Source organism: Nycticebus coucang, chromosome 4, assembly GCF_027406575.1.
Source record: "Nycticebus coucang isolate mNycCou1 chromosome 4, mNycCou1.pri, whole genome shotgun sequence".
Taxonomy (NCBI): Eukaryota; Metazoa; Chordata; class Mammalia; order Primates; family Lorisidae; genus Nycticebus; species Nycticebus coucang.
Window position 1 is genome coordinate 102,548,831 of NC_069783.1, and position 15,212 is coordinate 102,564,042.

Below are 15,212 nucleotides of genomic sequence, written 5' to 3' on the forward strand. Positions count from 1 at the left end.
GTAAACAATAACTGTATAGAAACATCCTTCCTGCTCACCTGATCTGACCCCCCAAGACTTTTTTTCGTTACCTGGAGATAAAGGAAATATTGAAAGGAAGACATCTTGATGACATTCAGCAAATCAAGAGTAATATGACAAGTCTGATGACCATTCCAGAAAAAGAATTCCAAAATTGTTCTGAAAGGTGGACTAGGCAGTAGCATTGGTGCATAGCTTCCAAAAGGGAGTACTTTGAAGGTGACCACAGTGATATTCAGCAATGAGGTATGTAGCCCTTTTTCTAGGATGAATTCATGAACTTAATTGTTAGACCATGTATATGTGTGACATAGGTTTGGGGGCTGGCTAGCTTCACCTAGGAAGCATAGCAACAGATCTGCTTCTCAACAGCTTCTTTCAAAATCTTTCCAGAGACAATGATCTATTGTTTTATGGAAACTAACATGAATGAACAACTTTATGCTGGTAATGGAAGGGTGAATAGAAGCCACTGAGTAAATAAATCTGTCTCTAGAAGTCTTTGTTAGAAAGAGGTAATTCATCTACAAAAGCAACAACTATTTATTATGGGTCCCCCCATATGTCAAGATCTGGGTTCAGCTCTGGATATGGAACAGCTAAACATGATTGCAAGGTCCCTGTCCTGTGGAGCCCCCATCTTCCATATTGGTCACTCTCTCTACCTCTTGGGAGGAATCCACCATCAGGGAGGGCAAGGGTGACCTGTAAATACCAGTGTCTCAATACCAGTGTTTATAGAATTCAACCTTGAGAACATAATTCTTGGGGCCTCGTCTTCTAGTTCTCTAATGTGGCTGGGATGGAGAGAGTGGCCAGATCTCTTCTCTCATTGTTGGGGCCACTCCAAACACCGGAGGGAAACAAGGCCTACCCTGTCTATCCTGTTGTCTTCACTGCCCACTTTTTCTCAGTATCCAGCAGTGTGACAGACTCTTGCCCTCATCATCTGTGGCTTCACAGTGGAATTAGTGGTGAGGGGAATTCTTGTAATGACCTCTTGATCAGGGACGAGTGGATGCCTACATCCAACTGTGAGCTGAACTGACTGCTCCCTCCTTCCCATGAGTTCTCAGAAAACAATTGTATGCCAAGGGAAACAGCACAATAAGGGACATTTTACGAGCGGTTGTGGTTTGGGCCTCCAAATTCAATGCACAACTTCTGTAACTTATAGATAGACACAAGGATGGCTTCATTTTGCTAAGCCACAGAGGCTGAGGATCACAGGCCACAGTTGGTCATTTTCCCCATGGGTTGGGTGGAGGAACAGAGGACCTCTTTTCTGTAAAGGTATCAGTACCAGCTTCCCTGCCCAAAGGTCTTAATGTTGAATTTACCAAGTGTAACAAGATACACACATTTGGAAAGAGCTGAGCATGTAGGTAAGAGAAGCTGCGTGCTCTATCTATGGATATTATACAGGATAAATTTGGGGTCTAAAGGCCTGTCTTTAATTCCATGGCCCTGGGGGACTTGTCCTCAAAGCGGAGGTCACTAAGCCTATGTGGTTAGACTAATTTCCTTCTGGTTCTAGGAGACCTAAGGACTTATCCCAAGATGTCTGACATCAGGAAGGCAGCCTCAATCCTTACTCCCTAGGCACAGACAGGAAGTCTGGGGAAGGGTGAGGCTCCTGTTTGCCAGTCATGGATCCATGTTCTGGTGGAGGCGGTGGGGTGGGACTGAGGGCAGTCTAAAGAGAAGAGGGGAGTCACTCCTCACAGCAAATCTAGACAGCAGTAGACTCTGTGCCAGGCATGTGGGCACATGGTAAACAAGTGTTCAGCCTGAATTGTTAGGACATAACTCATCCTCCCCTCAGAAGTGAATAATGTGTTCCTTCCACCCTCCCATGGGAGCAGCACCATCTCTTCCTTTGGCCATCCCATGACCTGTGCAACAAAGAAGGAATTGACGCTTCCTTATCTCAGTGATGAAGTACAAAAACTTCATTTATAAAATAGAAGCCATATTTTCACATTTACCCTTATATCCTGAATGGTAAAAAGAAGTCCTCCTTAAACCCTATCAATTTCCCTGGTGAGGCAGTTACTGGTATTTCTATCCCTTGCTGGTGTTTGGATCAACTGTTCTAGACATCAATTTGCCCTGAATAAGTCTTCTATGAATCATGAGAATCCAGGCTTGTCAAAGGCAAATCTCCTAAGGCAACATATTTTAAAGATAAGAAGAGTTTCTAAAGATTTACACATCTACCTCCAACAAAGAAATACGAACTAAGCCTTCCATTTCCTTTCTGAAACTTGTGAATAAAATCCACTTGATGAGTAAGTTCAATGAATAAAACTTCCCCAGGGTCAACACATACTGTTGTTTATTAATTTCCTTCAAGGAAGCATTATTTTCAGTGTATTAAGTCTAATTAATGTAAGGAAGGATCCTATCCCAAGTTCAGTAATCATGGACTTGAGCCTCATTCACCTCAATTCTCTCCCTACTTGAAAGAAATGCAACTTTTCTGTGCTTACTGAGCAAATGAATGTGTCAGCTATGTGTCAAGGATTGTTAGCAACGCAGCTAGGAATGTGGACAGAGCACACTCCCCTTAAATTTGGGAGAAGCACAGGGAAGCACAGGAGAGGTAACAGCTCCAACGTTGGAAAGATCCAGGAAGGCTTCCCAGGGCAAGGGACCTCTCACCTGGGACCTAAAGGAAGAGGAGAAGACTCAGAGCAGTCTAGGCAGTGCTAGGAAAAGTAAGTCCCCACCCCCATCTCACCCTGCCACTCAGTGGTGCCAATTTGAAAACTGTTATCTCAACAAGGTTAAACTCAAAGTTGAGGGCAGGCATTGAGTATCTTTGTACGGCAGTTAGGCAGATACCCAAGTATGTGATCAATGGGCTTCTATTTCATATCTTCATATTTGTCTCTAGTAATTCTTTTTATTGCATTTTATTAAAAGGTTTAGTCTGCAATGACTCGGGAATTTAGAAAAAGAAAAACTGGCCTTTCCCCACCAAGGATTTGAGAAGCAGTAATCTAGTCAGTGAATTACCAGACACTGAGAAGAGGCGCACGATAGCAGCGTCTAAGGCAGTGACTTTTAACCAGGGGGCCGCAGCACACTGGTGTGTGGTGAGAGGATCCTAGGAGTGCTGCAAAAATTTTTAAAGACTCTTAATTTCAAAAGAAGTTCAAAGCACAGTAAGGATATTCTTTTTTTTTAACTCCTTTTTTTTTTCTGATCAACAGAACTTAAGTGTGCTGCAGAATTTTGCCATGAGATTAAAAGGGTTGAGAAACACTGGTCTAAGGCCTGGCTCTGAGGCTGGTAACTGTCGTTCCTCCTGCAGCATCACTCCTCAAAATGCATTCTTCTCTTCTTCCTATAATTCGCAGACAATGGTTTTCTGTGAGGATGGCAACTCTTATCATTGAGCATGCCCCCTATGTGCATGGCACTATGTTAAACCCTATAACTGTGTTAATCAATCTTTATAACCATCTGAGGAGGGAGAGATTCCTCTTATTCCTGTTTTTTAAATGAGAAAAATAAGATGCAGCAAAGTACAGCAACTTGCCTAAGTTAGATTCAGGACCCCAACCCAGGAATCCCTAACCCTACTTATTTTTCTGGTCTATTTCCTAGAACTTGTTATGTATCAGCTCCATAAAACCTTCACATTTAGGACTCCCCAGTCCTTCTTTAAGAAGTTGCTAGAAAGTTTCCAATCCTCATCTTCATAGCTACCCCTAGAATCATCTCTCCCTCAAAGTTTAGTTGTATTCAACTCTCAAAAGAAAAAATACCTACAACCCTAGCGGGTTTTTCCTTTTCCTGCACACCATCCAAGGTTCCCTCTGTTTACCTTTGAAATCGGCCCTGAATGATAATGGTGGCGGCACCTAGAGAAGAAGCACCCACATTTTTTTGATTTCTGACCCATTTGCTAGAACATTTGCTAGTATAATTTGCAGTCGCCAGGATTCTGAAAATTTTCATGAGAAGGAGCCTTTTGTGCTTTTTCTTGCTCATTTCAAACTAAATCAAGGATGATGATGACCGCAATAAACGCCACTGCGCTGATTAGTGCCTCCTGAAATGTGGCTTTCCCTGGCAGTGGCACACTAAGTGTTCATCACCCAGCTGCTTCCTTTATACTCCAAGCCACCTCCTGCAACTGTGCTCCTGGTTGCAGAGAGGTTCCCAGCTGACAAAGTAAACAAACAGCGATACACCCTGATTGCAAAACTTTTCTAAAATGCAAACATGTCTCCCCAGTGCCAAGACAGGAAGCTTTTTCAGTTTAGCTTTGTTTTGTTTTGTTTTTTTCAAATGTATTCCTTTCATTAGAGAAGCAAGGCTCCCCATGAATCTGCCTGTGGTGATAAAAGGGTTTGAGTCTATTGCATGAGGTAACAACCATATGGACTGCTTCTCTGAAGGAGATAATGAATGAATTATATTTCAGAGAATTTCAAAGAATGTTCCAGCAGGCAAAGGTATTAAGGATTATCTAAGATAATCTGAGCTATTTTATAAAAACCTAACGTGAAAGAAAATCATCTCTTCTCCATTTTTATACATATGATACGATCAACACACTCAGCCTGGGACCCAGAGTTTTGTCCCCAATTCTTTATTCTGTGGTTTAATTGCAGGAGAAACGTGGATGGAGAGAGGGACAAATTTTGACCTGTTGTTGAATCAGATGGGAACCATGGACTCTACTCAATAAAATGTTTTTTATTTCTTCCAATTCTATTTTGAGCTTAACCTTGCTCCTTTCACCTTTGAAGCCATGTACCCCATTCACTCCTTCAGTATGGGGACTGAATTCTTATCATTGAAAATGTTATTAGAAAATGGTATTTAAATCTAGGAATTCAGTGTAAAACTAAAGCAAAAAGTTGACTAATTCAAATAAATTAGTATTATTTTGCCTTCATTTTCAATTTTTGCTTTAATATTTTCCTTTTTCTTTGACTTAAAAAATTTGGAATAGCCGGGCGTCGGGGCAGGCGCCTGTAGTCCCAGCTACTGGGGAGGCTGAGGCAACAGAATCACCTAAGTCCAGGAGTTGGAGGTTGCTGTAAGCTGTGTGACACCACGGCTCTTTACTGAGGGTGATAAAGTGAGACTCTGTCTCCACAAAAAAAAAAAAAAAAAAATTGGTATTCTAGAGTCACTAAGTTGATTTGATCATTTGTTCATCAGAATGATTATTTTTCATTTTTGAACTATAACACAAATTGTTGACTTTAAAAGATGCCCTTTTAAAATAAGTTACTGCAATATCCCCATTTTCAGTAGATCTGGCACATGTAGAAGAGGTGAATTACAATAAGTATTCACTGACGGGATTAGATGGAATGAATTCTAGCACTTTCTACTTCCATCCTTCACCGGTTCAAACATGTCTTCCTAAGTACTAGGTTCCATTTTTAAAGCAATAGTTAGTAAACAGAGGATGGAGACAAATCAGGAAGTGCTGTAGGGAAAAAACTCTTATTTCATGTTTTTTTTTAAATAATTCATTAATATTTTATGATTATGTAAATCACAGCTATTGTCTTCAGAGTATATATTCACTTGCCAGCCTGTTTATACACATCATGTCACTTATCTTCAGAATGACCGTATGGAAATATTTTTAAAACCTATACATTATATTCAGCTAATTTTAATTTTCTAAAATTACAGTGAAAAATAGTGAATTTTCACTTCATCATGCAGATCTTGCTTACACACGTCTTCCAAGAGCCCTGTTTCTCCCTTTGTTTTGAAGGGAGAAACCTTTATCTCAAGCCCATTTTCAAATTTCTGAAAAATCATCTCCTTTTGAAATTTTCTGCCAGCTTAAAGTGTTAAAGAATGTTGTAAATGGGGGGGGGGGGAGTGGATCTCAATAATGCACATTAGAACCAGTTGGACACGGAGCATTGTGTTAAAATGCCAATGTCCTGACTGGGGTGGGGAGCCTGCAGCCTTAAGGCCGCATATGGCCCTCTAGGTCATTAAGTGTGGCCTTTTTACTAAATCCAAATTCTACAAAATGAATATTTTTATTAAAAGTGGTACATCAGAGAAAGATGAAGCTCTTCTTACCTCCTTTGGTACTTTAAAAAGAGCAATCCTGAGATCAGGACTCCTAAGCCACATGAATCCAAATTGCTGCACTGGTTATTTATTTTAAAAACTCCCCAAGGGTTCTAACATGCACCCAGGGCAGAGATTCGCAGTGGAAATCACTTCAGTTTTAGAGCTGGAACCACCTGGATTTGAAACCTGGGCTTGTCACTTATCTCTGATATAATTTGGGGTAATTTACTAATTTCTCTGAACCTTAATTTTCTTACTCATAAAAATTGGAATAATAATTCTTGTCTTACACAGTTAGTGAAAGGATTACATGAGATAGCATATGTGGAAGAACCCAGTCTGTGTTGGGCAGATAGTAAGTTTTCAATAACTAATAGTTTCCCTCATATGTCTTGTCTCATATTTGCAACCTATATTCCTCTGAGAATGATGATATTAGAAATACAATGCTTTATGTCACACAAACTAAGACATAAACATCTGCTTACATTTTCATAACCAGCTATGAGTTTTCCTAGAAAAAGTAGTGAGCACATATGATACATACTATACTCACAAATGATAATAGGCCAGAAACGTCCCAGGTTTAGAACATGATTTGCTCAATGGACATGGTTGATCTAGTGTTTAAAAGTTAGTACATAGCTTCTGAAATTGCATTTATCATGCATATCATCTAACTCCAGTAAGATTAGCCCATGTCACAAAATCCCAATACCAGAGATGTTTGCGTGGATGTGGAGAAAAGGGAACACTTCTACACTGCTGGTGGGAATGCAAATTAATACATTCCTTTTGGAAAGATGTTTGGAGAACACTTAGAGATCTAAAAATAGATCTGCCATTCAATCCTATAATTCCTCTACTAGGTATATACCTAGAAGACCAGAAATCACATTATAACAAAGATATTTGTACCAGAATGTTTATTGCAGCCCAATTCATAATTGCTAAGTCATGCAAGAAGCCCGAGTGCCCATCAACCCACAAATGGACTAGCAAACTGTGGTACATGTATACCATGGAATATTATGCAGCCTTAAAGAAGGATGGAGGCTTTACCTCTTTCATGTTTACATGGATGGAGCTGGAACATATTCTTTTTAGTAAAAGTATCTCAAGAATAGAAGAAAAAGTATCCAATGTACTCAGCCCTACTATGAAACTAATTTATGGCTTTCACATGAAAACTATAACCCAGTTATAACCTAGAGGGAATAGAGGGAAGGGGGAAAGGGAGGGGATGGAGGGGGGAGGAGGGCAGAGGGAGGGTGATTGGTGGGATTACACCTGAGGTGCATCTTACAAGGATATATGTGAAACTTAGTAAATGTAGAATGTAAATGTCTTAACACAATAACTAAGAAAATGTCAGGAAGGATATGTTAACCAGTGTGAAAATGTGTGAAACGGTCTATAAAACCAGTGTATGGTGCCCCATGATCGCATTAATGTACACAGCTATGATTTAATTTAATATATATATATTAAATTGCATTTATCACTAGCACATTTATAGTCCAGGATAAAAAGCATGTTGGAAAAGTTCCAGGAATGTACAGTAAGTCCTCATTCTGTGAAAACAAAGCAGGCAGACTTAGCAACCAGATGCAGGCCAAATGGAGCTTGTAGACCAAAGTCACATTTTAAATTATACCCTGGCCAATTACAAAAAAGCACTTATGTGTCTAACTGCAGAGACCACAAAATGTTTTGTCATCTACCATCTCATTTTTATTTTATTACTTGATGTTTACAATTTATGGCATGAGGCAATAAGCTCAGAAGTTAAAAGGGGGAACAGTAATGAAATACCATTGTTCTGACTCCATGGTTTGGAGGTAGATGATAATTATATGCAGGAATGCCTAGTGTCATTGGACAGATAAACAACATAATTGGAAGGAGTGAAAATTGCTTTGCCTATTTAATAAGACAAGGTGACTTCAAGGCTGTGGTCTGTACATCATGGACTGATGTGTAGCCTGCCCTAGCAGTGGCCCCTGCAGGTTGACATCGCATTCCCTAAAGTTTCTACAATTCCAACTTTATCCTACCTCAGGCAGGGCTTGGGTTCCATCTAGTTCAAATGTGAGAATCTTTAGTGCTGGTGATAGTTCAGATCATTCAGCTAGGTAGGCAGTGGCCCAGGGAGGTGGAGGCTGGAGGGAAAGCAGGGAGCTCTGTGCAGCCCCCTTCCTCCTATACCAGCTAATGCTGCTCAGCAGAAGTAACAGAGATAATTGCCCTTGGTTAGATGAGCAGCCGCCTTCCTAAATTAGAACCACACTGCAATTAACGTTAGCCATGTACTACAAGTAATTACCTCTAGAAGAAACTGTCATCAAGGCAGGTAAGTGAGGAGTGGGGAAGGCTTTTGCTAATGACAGTAGGTGTTGAAGACAGAGTTAACCATTAATCATCTACCTCTATTCTCTCCCAAAGGGAAAGTCATCCAATTCACAGACAACAAAAGCACCAAGACATCATTTCTTAAGGGAGGAAGACCAAGAAGGCTCCAGGTGATATTTTAAATCACTGGCCTTCCACCTTCAAGTCTCCATCCCTCATGTGCTTAGATTATTTCTTTATACAATGGTTCTCTAAGTGTTACCCCAACCCCAGACAACAGTATCAGCATCACCCGGGAACTTACAGAAATGCAAATTCTCAAGTGCCATCCCAGAACAACTAAGCCAGAAACTCTGGGGGTAGGACCAGAGATTTGGGGTTTCATTGGCTTTTGTTCTTTTTTCTTTTGATTTGTTGTATTTTTTTGTTTGTTTGTTTTTGTGACAAAGTCTCACTCTGTCACCTCGGGTAAAGTGCCATGGCATTATGATAGCTCACAGCAATCTCAAATTCTTGGGCTCAAGCAGTCCTCTTGCTTCAGTCTCCTGAGTAGCTAGAACTACAGGCACTCACCACAATGCCAGCTAGTTTTCTTTTAGTAGAGATGGGGTCTCACTCTTCTCGCTCAGGCTGACCTTGAGCTCCAGAGCTCAAGCAATCCACCACCCTCAGTCTCCCAAAGTGCTAGGATTACAGGCATGAGCTGCCACACCCAGCTCAGAATTTGGGTTTTAACAATCTCTCCAACATTCATTCAAAACTCATATCTAAAACAGGGAACAATGATGTGTCATGTAGTCCCAGCTACTTGGGAAGCTGAGGTGGGAGGATCACCTGAGCCCAGGAGTTCAAGACCAACCTGGGCAACACAGATGGATCTCATCTCAAAAACAAAACAAAACAAAAGCCAGACAGGGCGGTGCCTGTGGCTCAAGGGAGTAGGGCACTGGCCCCCATACCGGAGGTTGTGGGTTCAAACTTGGCCCCAACCAAAAACTGCAATAAAAAAAAAAAGTCAGATATAAGCATCTGTTAATTGCTGTGTATGAAATAAGCAAGGAAAATTTTGATAAGCCGTTGGGAAGATTAGATGAGAAATCATTATATGGGAGCAATAAAACACCCCCATCAAGTCACTACTGACACCAGTCCAAATAAATGAATGATTCTGAATCACAAACAAAACTCAGCACTTTAGAAGAAACATAAACGTTCACTTGGAGTAGTTGCAGACAAGATTAAAACATGGTGAAGATATGGGGAGTCACCATCTCCTTCTCTTCACATGGGTGATAGTGGAAGACACACTGGCCACTGAGGAGCAGCTGGGGTGACTCAGTAAGGTGGCCCAAGTTTATATATCAACTTCCACCACAAGGTTGTCAAGACCTGCAGACCCAAGCCTCTCCATCTCTCGGAAACTCTTCAACATCATAAGGAATAGCATCCCCAGGCTCAGCTCCAGCTCCAGCCTCACTCTCTTAGAGGCTGAAAACAGGCTGCATGGCCCTGTCTTGTGCCCTGGAATCATTTCCTGCTGTAGGGAAGCCCTGGAGACTCCATACTGCTTACTGAGTAAGACAGCAGCCCCTTCCCCACTGCTAGCACATCATCCATGCTGATCAGAGCCTGGCCTGATGGTACAGTATATTGTCACTCGGTTCATCTGGCCACTCCCTGTGCTGTTTGGTCCTGTTTTTGCTGTCCCTCTCAGTATGCCCATAATGCTCATGTTTCAAAGTTCCCTGTGCCACACTCATCTTTACCCCAGTACATCTCCACCATAAACCTTGCCTGGTTGTGGCAAATTTCCACATTACTAACCACAGTATTTTCTTTGGGATTACTGAAATTCCCTGTCAATGTGAAATATTTTGTCCAACAATGTAAAGCATTAAGCCATTTTTTTGTCACTACAATCTTAATACGAGTGAAATTATTTGTGTAACAGGCCAGGCATTACCCAGGGGTAATATTTGTCTCTGGAAGCATCTGGCCAATCTGGATATAGTCCCAGAATACTATATTTGGGATAGTAGGGTGTCACAAAGTCTTAAAGAGGGATAGAGAGGATTTTTAAATGGCAGTTGTCCCATGGCCTCTAAAAAACCAAAATTCTGAAGAATTATATGTATTACTTTAAGAATAATGTGAAAAAATTACAGACTTTGCAGTGAGTTTTCATCTTAATTTGCTATGTGACTTTGGGCAGTTGAACTTCTTTGAGATTTGATTTTCTTATCAGTACAAGTGTGCATCAAAATATCTCCTTTGTGGCTCAGCACCTGTGGCTCAGTGGCTAGGGCACCAGCCACATACACTGAAGCTAGAAGGTTTGAATCCAGCCCAAGCCTGCCAAACAACAATGACAACTACAACCAAAAAATAGCCAGGCATTGTGGCGGGGCACCTGTAGTCCCGAGAATCACTTAAGCCCAAGAGTTTGAGGTTGCCGTGAGCTGTAACGCCACAGCACTCGACCGAGGGCAACATAGTGAGACTCTGTCTCAAAAAAAAAAAAAAAATCTCCTTTGCAAGGTTTCTGTGCAAATTACATTAAAAAAGACTGAGAAAATGCTTAACTATGCCAGGAACAATTAAAAACCAAAACCAAAACAGACGTCTGGTTTTTTTCAACTAACTCTGCTGCGTTTATCTTTCCCTTTCACAGATTACCTGCAAGGCCTCTAAGGCCGGGAAAGAAATAGTTTAATTAGAAACCTAGCATAGCAAATAAAGGAAGGGCTGAGTCTAGCCATTGAGAATGCTTAACAAACAAGTCAAGGGCAAAAAAATAACTTTCAGTTTAGAAATCACAGGACTCAGTGGGTCATCTAGCCTAGTTTGAGAAACTCTGGTGAGATTTTCTACCCCACATGCCCTGCCTCTGACTGACAGTGTTAGAGAATGACTTCATGGGGACTGTCAAGGGCTTTTCTGCTGGAACAGATGCCTCAGCAGAATTCACTTTAAAATAATGCAAGCAAAGACGAAATGCACACTACAGATGCCTTAGATGGATTTGATCTACACACATAATATCTCCCTCCAATGCCTTAGTTTATGACTTGGCAGTGGAAGTCATTTTGACACAAGGTCTTTAATAACATCGGAGTTCATCCCTAGACTCTTCGATACACCCAATTAATATATTCTACAGATAATCTGTCACCCTATGAGGCTGCTAAATGAATCAAACTCGTTAAGTGCCCCTCTCTTATTAATAGCACAAATCCCACTGCCGCGCTGCAGAAAAGCTATTAGAGAGCTGGCTTCCGCCTCTTGTTTCCACACATCTTATAAATAAGTCAGCGTAGAAAGGAGTTTGAATCATGGTATCTGAAGTCTGTCATGTCGGCCTGCAACAAATGACTTCAGGCCTGTCTGGGGGCAGCAGACACACAGTATCAGTGGGCTCAATGAGGGGCCACCACGGGAGACACCCTGCTGGGGTCCTGCCTGGGACTAAGTCTGATGTTTCTAAGCCACTTCTCAGTTGGAAACACCATTGTCAAGAACTTTCTAAAACAAGAAAGCACAGAATCATACATTATTAGATTAGGAAGGAGCCTGGAAATCACCTAGCCTGATGGTTTTCAGTGCAAACTGTAGATTAGAAATCACTTGGTATCATTTAGAAGCCACCAGCATCCACCAAACAAGGGCTTACCCATCTCAAAGGATGAAAAGAACAAAGCCCATTCCATGACCGTAATTGACTTAAATTAAAAAGAGATATCAAAAAAGTCCCAGATACCCAGAAATAGATGTTAGATGATCTATGGGTCACAGAATACACTATGGGTAAATTAGAAAATATTTAGAACTGAATGATAATGACCACAAAATATATAATATTCTGCGATGCACCAAAAGAGTGTTTAAAGATAAATTCATGGCTTTACAGGGATAATAGAGGGGGAAAGGAAAATTTTAAATCTGTAATCTATGATTCTACCTTCATAAACTAGAAAAACAGAAATAAAGCCCCAAATAAGAAAAGGATGTGAAATACAGATGAGTGGAAATCAGTAGACTAGAATATGGACAAGTGACAAATAAAGGAAACAAAATCAAAAGTTGGTTGTGTGGGTTCTTCAAAAAGACCAAGACCTCAAGGAGAACTGGCCATAAAAAAGAGAGAAAAAGAACCAAATTTCTAATGTCAGGAATAAAAGAGGGTTCAGCAAAGATCTCCTATATAGTCAAGAACCATAGGAGACTATTATGAACTTTTCACCAATAAATTTTAAAACTTAGATAAAATGTATAAATTCCTTGAAATACACAATAAAAAGTGACAGAAAAAGAACACACCAGAAAGACGTAGTACTATCTGCTGAAGAAATCTAATGAGTAATTAACAACATTTCTGTAAAGAAAATTCTAAGCCAAGAAAGTTTTGCTGGTAGATTCTGTCAAATATTCAGGAGAAAAGTTCTATAAATCATACAAAAATCTCTTTCGGAAAATAGAGGATAAGGTATCATTGCCCAATTCATTGTCTGAGGCAACAATGTGATATCAACCCCAAAGCTGAGAGAAAAATACCGATAAATATTTCTCACAAGCAGACACAAAACACCTTTACAAAATATTAGCAAATTGAATCCATCAAAATGCAATTCTAATAATGTGGGGTGACCAAGTTTGCCATGTAAACAGAATAGAGGGAGATAAACCATGTGATCTTCTCAGATCATATAGATGCAAGAAAAACATTTGACAATATTTAATACTTCTTCATGATAAAAATGCTCAGACAACTTAGAAATAGGAGGAAATGTCCTCAATCTGATAAAGGGCAGTTTTGAAAAAACTTACACCTACTATCACACTTAATGGCAAGAAACTCTCAGACCAAAGCCCCTGCATCTTAAATCCTCATGCAATTTGTATGGCTTTCAAGGAGGTTTATAAAACAGCATGGAAAAGGAGGGCAGCTTCTCTGAAGCCTCTCCTTCCTCAACCACCTCCTGGCAGAACACCATGCTCAGGATAGGCTGTGATATAGGCAGTATATTAAGGGGGGTGGGCACTGGGGCTGGTGTGAAGATGAGGAGTGTGCAAGGTCCAGGTGCTTCTATTTGTGGTCTGGACCCTTCACTGTGCCCTAGGATAGGGTGCTCTGTCCAAGAAAAAGTGGAGGAAAGAGAGAAAGGAAAGGGGAGAACAGTTAGAGAAACACTAAGCCAGGGGCAGGATTGTCTGGGAGCGGAAAGAGGCTGTGTTTGTTTTGACTTGTTTTCAAATGCAAAATTGACAAGAAAAGAAGCCACAGTCAAGCACAATAGTCAGGACTGAGATGTCCTGAAAGGACACATATTTTCATTCAGGGATAAACTCAGGATAATATAGTTAATTACAATGCATTGCATATTCAAAAGTTGCTAAGAGAGCAGATTTTAAATGTTTGCACCCCCCAAAAGGATAAGAATATGAGAGAAATGATCTTAGATTGATTTAGCTATTCCACAATGTATACATATATCAAACATTATCTTACACCCTGAAAATATACACAGTTCTTATTTGCCCACTTAAAATTTAAATAAATAAATTAGCCAGATTAAGACTGAAATAATTTGGCCAGGCGAGGTGGCTCACGCCTATAATCCTAGCCCTCTTGGGAGGGCAAAGTGGGAGGATACCTTGAGCTCAGGAGTTCAAGAGTAGTCTGAGCAAGAGTGAGACCCCCATCTCTACTAAAACATAGAAAAATTAGCCAAGTATATTGGTGGGTACCTGTAATCCCAGCTACTAGGGAGGCTGAGGCAGGAGGATCACCTAAGCTGAAGAGTTTGAGGTTGCTGTGAGCTAGGCTGACGCCACGGCACTCGAGCCTGGGCAACAGAATAAGACTCTGTCTTTAAAAAAAAAAAAAAAAATTGAGAAAAATTCACTTAGAAATTGTGGGAACCTTCTACAAAACTGTATTTGTAAGAACAAATAAATGTAATATGATTCCAATTTTGTTTATAGTAAGTATAATCTTTATAAAGGTGTTGTAATTTTATAACAGTAGGGCAAAACAGACTCTTTAGTAAGAGACTTTCTGAAATATTTATTTTTTAAATAGAAAGGAAGAGAGAAAGAAGGGAGGGTGGGAAGGGAGGGAGGGAAAGAAGGAAGGAAAGGAGAGAACAGGTAACATTCCAAAGAGACCATCTGTACTAGGTGGTCCTGGCATCAAGGAATTCAGAAAGCCAGTTAGGGGATGTGGGTTCAGCTCCTGCCCACAGAAACCAGCTCCAGCAACACCATACCCCATAGATTAAACCTGCAGTGACCTCAGACACCACCTATTGCATTAGTTGCGCCAGTTAAGTTGGCCTCAGAATGTACATTGCATGATTATAATAAAGAGGCAATTCCAGAGCTGTACACACAGTTTTGCCAGAAACATGGAAAAGTCTGTCCCTCTGAAGCAAGGTCAACTGCACAGTTTTTGTCCCGAAATTGACACGGTCCCCCTGCACAGCCAGCCTCCCCACAGCTATAGAATCCCAAAAGAAAGCAGGTCATGCTTACAGGACTGAATTGTGTTCCAACAGGATTCTCCACATAAAATACTTGGAAATTTCTTGGTTAATTGGGTTGCATTTCTGACATGAGCTACCATTTCTCAAGGAAAAGTGGATGAGGATAATAATTCAGTTGATCTACGACAGCAGAGAGATGGTCAGAGCCATTAAGTGATCAGTTTAATGATCAGTTAAGCAAATGAAGTTCCTCCTGTTTACCTTGATTTCCCTGGGGCTTTCTAAGGA